This window comes from Lathyrus oleraceus, chromosome 3 (genome assembly GCF_024323335.1).
Source record: "Lathyrus oleraceus cultivar Zhongwan6 chromosome 3, CAAS_Psat_ZW6_1.0, whole genome shotgun sequence".
In the NCBI taxonomy this organism is placed as follows: Eukaryota; Viridiplantae; Streptophyta; class Magnoliopsida; order Fabales; family Fabaceae; genus Lathyrus; species Lathyrus oleraceus.
In genome coordinates this window covers 260,071,942-260,077,941 of record NC_066581.1, presented here as the reverse complement: position 1 = coordinate 260,077,941, position 6,000 = coordinate 260,071,942, and positions in this window count along the sequence as shown.

The window sequence follows — 6,000 nt, the reverse complement described above, 5'->3', positions numbered from 1 at the left end:
AACCTAATGAGTTAAATCCAACTTACCTTTGGCATTGTCGATTAGGCCACATAAATGAGAAACGCATTTCCAAACTCCATAAAGATGGACTGTTGGACTCTTTTGATTATGAATTATATGAGACATGCAGATCTTGTTTAATTGGAAAGATGACAAAGTCTCCATTCACAGGAAAAGGTGAAAGAGCTAATGATCTTTTGGCCCTCATACATACTGATGTATGTGGACCACTGAACATACCAGCCATAGGAGGTTTTCAGTACTTCATCACATTCACTGATGATTTCAGTAGATATGGTTATGTGTATTTAATGAAACACAAATCAGAGTCCTTTGAAAAGTTCAAGGAATTCAAGAATGAAGTACAAAACTAACTAGGTAAGAATATTAAAACTCTTCGATCAGATCGAGGTGGTGAGTATTTAAGCCTAGAGTTTGATGACCATCTGAAAGAGTGTGGGATCCTATCCCAACTCACTCCTCCTGGAACACCCCAATGGAATGGTGTATCTGAGAGAAGAAATCGAACCCTGTTGGACATGGTCTGATCCATGATGAGTCACGCCGATCTTCCAAACTCCTTTTGGGGACATGCGCTGTTGAAAGCAGCTTACACATTTAACCGTGTTCCATCCAAAAAGGTTGAGAAGACACCATATGAGATATGAAGTGGTGAGAAACCACATATGTCTTACATGAAGATTTGGGGTTGCGAAGTTTATGTGAAACGACAAATTTCAACTAAGCTTAAGCCCAAATCTGACAGATGCTTATTTGTGGGGTATCCTAACGAAACAAGAGGATATTACTTCTACAATCCTTCTAAGGGAAAAGTGTTTGTCGCTCGAACTGGAGTTTTCCTAGAAAAGGATTTTATTTCCAAAGGAACTAGTGGGAGGAAAGTAGAGCTTGAAGAAATTCAAGAATCACAAAGCATCGATACACCTATGGGGGAATTAGAGCAGGAAACACAAGTGGTTGTGGAAGAGCAACCTGCTCAAATAGAACAAGACCAGCATAGGTCAAGCAGGATATGTCACCTACCTGAGAGATATGGATATCTCATAACAGATCAAGGTGATGTATTACTCATGGATCAAGATGAGCCTATGACCTACCAAGAGACCATAACTGGTCCCGAGTCTGAGAAGTGGCTAGAAGCCATGAAATCTTAAATGGATTCCATGTACACAAACCAAGTTTGGACCTTGGTAGAGCCTCCTGTAGGAGTTAATCCTATAGGATGCAAGTGGGTCTTCAAAAAGAAGATTGACATGGATGGTAAGGTACATACCTATAAGGCAAGACTGGTTGCAAAAGGATATAAACAAATTCATGGTGTTGACTATGATAAAACCTTTTCACCAGTTGCAATGCTTAAATCTGTTCGGATTTTACTTGCTATCGCTGCATATCATGATTATGAAATATGGCAGATGGATGTCAAAACTGCTTTCCTTAATGGAAATCTTCTTGAGGATGTGTACATGACACAACCTGAAGGATTTGACATGCCAGAAGAAGCCCAAAAGATATGTAAGCTACAAAGATCAATCTATGGATTGAAGCAAGCTTCCAAAAGCTGGAATCTTCGTTTTGATGAAAGGGTAAAACAATATGGATTCATCAAGAACGAAGATGAGCCTTGTGTCTACAAGAAGGTTAGTGGGAGCATGATCGTTTTCCTGGTATTATATGTAGATGACATATTACTCATTGGAAACGATGTCCCTACCCTGCAACAAGTAAAGACTTGGTTGGGGAAATGCTTTTCTATGAAGGACCTAGGTGAAGCAGCCTATATATTAGGAATCAGAATCTATAGAGATAGATCATGAAAACTGCTTGGCCTAAGTCAGAGTACATACATAGACAAAGTGTTGAGACGCTTTAATATGCATGATTCCAAGAAAGGATTCATACCTATGCAACATGGCATGTGTCTATCAAAAACACAATCCCCATCAACTAAGGTAGAAAGGGAACGCATGAATAAGATTCCATATGCATCTGCAATAGGATCTATCATGTATGCCATGTTATGTACTCGACCAGATGTCTCGTATGCTTTAAGTGCAACGAGTAGGTACCAATCTGATCCTGGTGATGCCCATTGGGTAGCTGTCAAGAATATCCTTAAGTACTTGAGAAGGACTAAGGACTCATTCTTGATATATGGAGGTCAGGAAGAATTGGTTGTAATTGGTTACACTGATGCTAGCTTCCATACAGATAAGGATGACTTTAGATCGCAATCTGGTTATGTGTTTTGCTTGAACGGTGGCGCTGTGAGCTGGAAAATTTCAAAGCAAGATACAATTGTTGACTCTACAACCGAGGCCGAGTATATTGCTGCCTCAAGTGCAACAAAGGAAGCTGTTTGGATCAGGAAGTTCATTAGTGAACTTGGCATAGTCCCTAGCATTGTGGATCCCATTGGTCTCTATTGTGATAACAATGGTGCTATCGCACAAGCCAAGGAGCCTAGATCTCACCAACAATCCAAACACATACTTAGGCGTTATCATCTCATTCGAAAGATAATAGATAGAGGAGATGTGAAAATATGTAAAGTACTTACACTTGACAATATTGCTGACCCACTGACAAGGCCTCTTGCGCAGCAGAAGCATGATGGCCATACTAGATCAATGGGCATAAGGGGTATGCCTGATTGGCTCTAGTGCTAGTGAGAGATTGTTGGTGTAAGCCCTAAAGGCCAATACTTTTGGTACTTGTATCGAATTATTTATTAATAATAAAAGGCATTTTCTTTATTATGGTTGATTAATAAAGTCCCTGGAATAGATAGTCCGTTTGATGTATTAAGTGTCACTTAATCATGAGAGCACATTAAACATAAGGACATTATTCTTAAAGTATCCGTAGTCAAGCTTTAGTGTGAAGTGGGATAACATTAAAGCATTAAGACTATTATGTTTGTAGACTGATGATCACATCTCATGGATCATGGATAAAGAGTTATCAAGTCTTAAACATAGGTATGAATATTAGGAGTAATATTTATACCGGATTGACCTGCTATGAGAATACTATATAGAAAGTGATGCAAAGTGTCATAAGTTATTCTCATGGTGATAATAGTGTATACCACTCTTCGACCTGAAACCACCATGGATCCTAGATGTAGAGTCGAGTGCTTTATTGTTGATCCAGCGTTGTCCGTAACTGGATAACCATAAAGACAGTTGATGGGTACTCCACGAAGCATGCTGAGGGACATGAGTGTCCTAGGTGGAATTTGTCCATCCTGCGTAACAGGATAAATGTCTATGGGCCCAATATTGAACTGGACAAGGGTGACACGGTCTATACCTTGTGTTCAATATAGATATAAGGGAAAAGGGGTAATTATACACATAATTATTATCACAGGAGGTTTTGTTAGATCACATGACATTTTCGTGACTTGGGTAGCAGTGATGTGTTACTAGATACCGTTCATTGTTTATTATGTTAAATGCGTGATTTAATATAATTGCCAACGTCGCGAAAACCTACAGGGTCACACACAAAGGACAGATTGATGAGAAATAGATTAACTAAGGGCACCATAAGGTACGGTGCACTTAAGTGGGAGACGAAATATAGTAAGGTACCAAATACTTAAGTGATTTTGGCATATTATGAGATATGGGACAAAATACACTTAAGTGGGCTTTTTAGCTTGAAGCCCACACAAGTGGTTCTATAAATAAAACCCCTTGGGTAGAAGCATTGTTACTCCACTCAGACTGAAATTCAAGTAGAGACTTGGAATTTCGTTTCCCTCTCTCTCTCTCACTCAAAGCCTTCATTCATAATAGCTAGCACTGCGATTGAAGGAATCCGTTCGTGTGGACTGAGTAGAGACGTTGTCATCGTTCAACGTTCGTGATCGCCCCGTGGATTTGTATCCGAGGTTTTGATCGTTACAAGGGATCTACACCAAAGGTTTGAATCGCCACAAGAGGTAACGATTCTATCACTGATCATGCCCATTCGTAAGGATCACTAAATGGAGAAACTTTTAAATTCCGCTGCGTCTTGGATGGCAATTCTCCTTCACACACAATGAAAAATCATGGTGAAGTGATGATTAAGAAAATGGTGATTGGAAAGGTGATGAGAACACTCAATCTTCATTTTGATCACATGATAGTTGTTTATAAGGTATCTAGAAGCACATGAGTTGAGGATTCTTAAAAGAAAAAGAGTGTAAGAGTCAATTTAAGCTCAGTAGGCTCAAACTTTCAAGAAGAATGGTTCTTTAGAGTGGCACACAAGCAAGAAGATTTGAGATAAAATCAAGAAGTTTGCATGTTTAAGCTCCCAAAATACCAAACTTTATGGTAAAACTAAATCCTTCAAAAAAGGATGAAGGGAATCAAATTTCAATCAATAAATGACTCAAAGCAAGGACAAGAAGAACATTCAATGCTATAACGTTGAAAATTGAATCATTATGCCTCAGATGGTATGTATAATAAAGGAAAGAAGAGGGATCAAGACCGTGATGATGTTGAAGTTAACATAGTCCAAGATGATTCAAATGATGGCACTAAAGTGTTCATGGCTAGAGTTTCTACGGATTAACTTTAAATAGGATTATGGTTTCTAGATACAGGTTGCTTAAATCATATGACATACCACAAGAACTGGTTGGTCAATTTTGATAGCACAAGAAAGAGAATGGTGAAATTAGCATATAATAGAACCATATAGGCTGAAGGAACTGGGAACATGGTAATCATAATGAATGATGGTAGGTTTGCAACTTGAGGATGAGATGTTTCGATTTTTGAGAATGTGATGTTTCTACAAGGAATGGAGTGAAATCTACTAAGTTTTGGATAAATTATATATAAGTACTTCTTTGTAATCATAAAGGATGATGTATTTGAACTATATGATCCTACCAACATCCTTTTCCTAAGGTAACCACTTGCAAAGAATACGACCTTTAAGACATTGATAAACACCACAGAGATAGAGTGCTTGAAAGTTATGGTGGAAAATAAGAAAAGTTGGATATGCACTACTACGTAAAAGTCATTTCACCATTGTTGGAAAAGAGATACAACTATAGTTGACAAACCATGGTGAGGTAGGGGGTGATTGTAAGTATGATGTTTTCCATAACAGTCGTGTCATCATAATTATAGACTAGGTAGTGCACTAAGTATCACAACAGTTACATTAAACAACTGTAGAGAAATTCTTAACGCTTAACATTTAACAATGGTTGTGCTAAACAATCATTGTGATATATACACCTGAGTTTACTATAAATTATGTGGAATGCTTATTTCGCCAATGTTCATTAAATCTATAACCTTTCAATCTGATCTAGAAATTTATAATATTACAAACATACAACATACAAGATACAACAAACAAATCTTATTAACAAAAATAAAATCATAAACAACATACCATAAAGAAACACAACTTACAACTTTTATTACTAACAACAAACAACTTTTATCAACAACAACAACAACATATCAACTCAAAAAATGTTTCACGAACGTACTTGTCCCATAATGGCATCCACAATGAAAGGAGGATGAAGCTGAAGTGAGAGTTGCAAACTTGTGTTAAAATTTAATGGATGTCATATCAGGTCTTTCACACAAGTTTACAACACTCACTTTAGCTTCATCCTGATTATATTTTTTCATAACAACACAAACCATTTGTGAACAAAACCCTTAGTATCAGGTTTCTTAAGTTAATTATTTTCATTCACTTTCCCTACCTACAAGTCAAAATATTATACAAATGCAGAAAATTCACATATATAATTCATACACTTCTATAATCCATAAACTAACAAAAATTTCACTCATCTTAAGTTATACGTGTCATATTATCCTATAAACATTTGAAAGAAGTTGTTGAAACATAAACAATGATACATAAACAGCATAGTTCACTTCTTAGGTTATACATTCAATCATACTAATTAATTTAACTTCTAAACATATTTGGAAACAT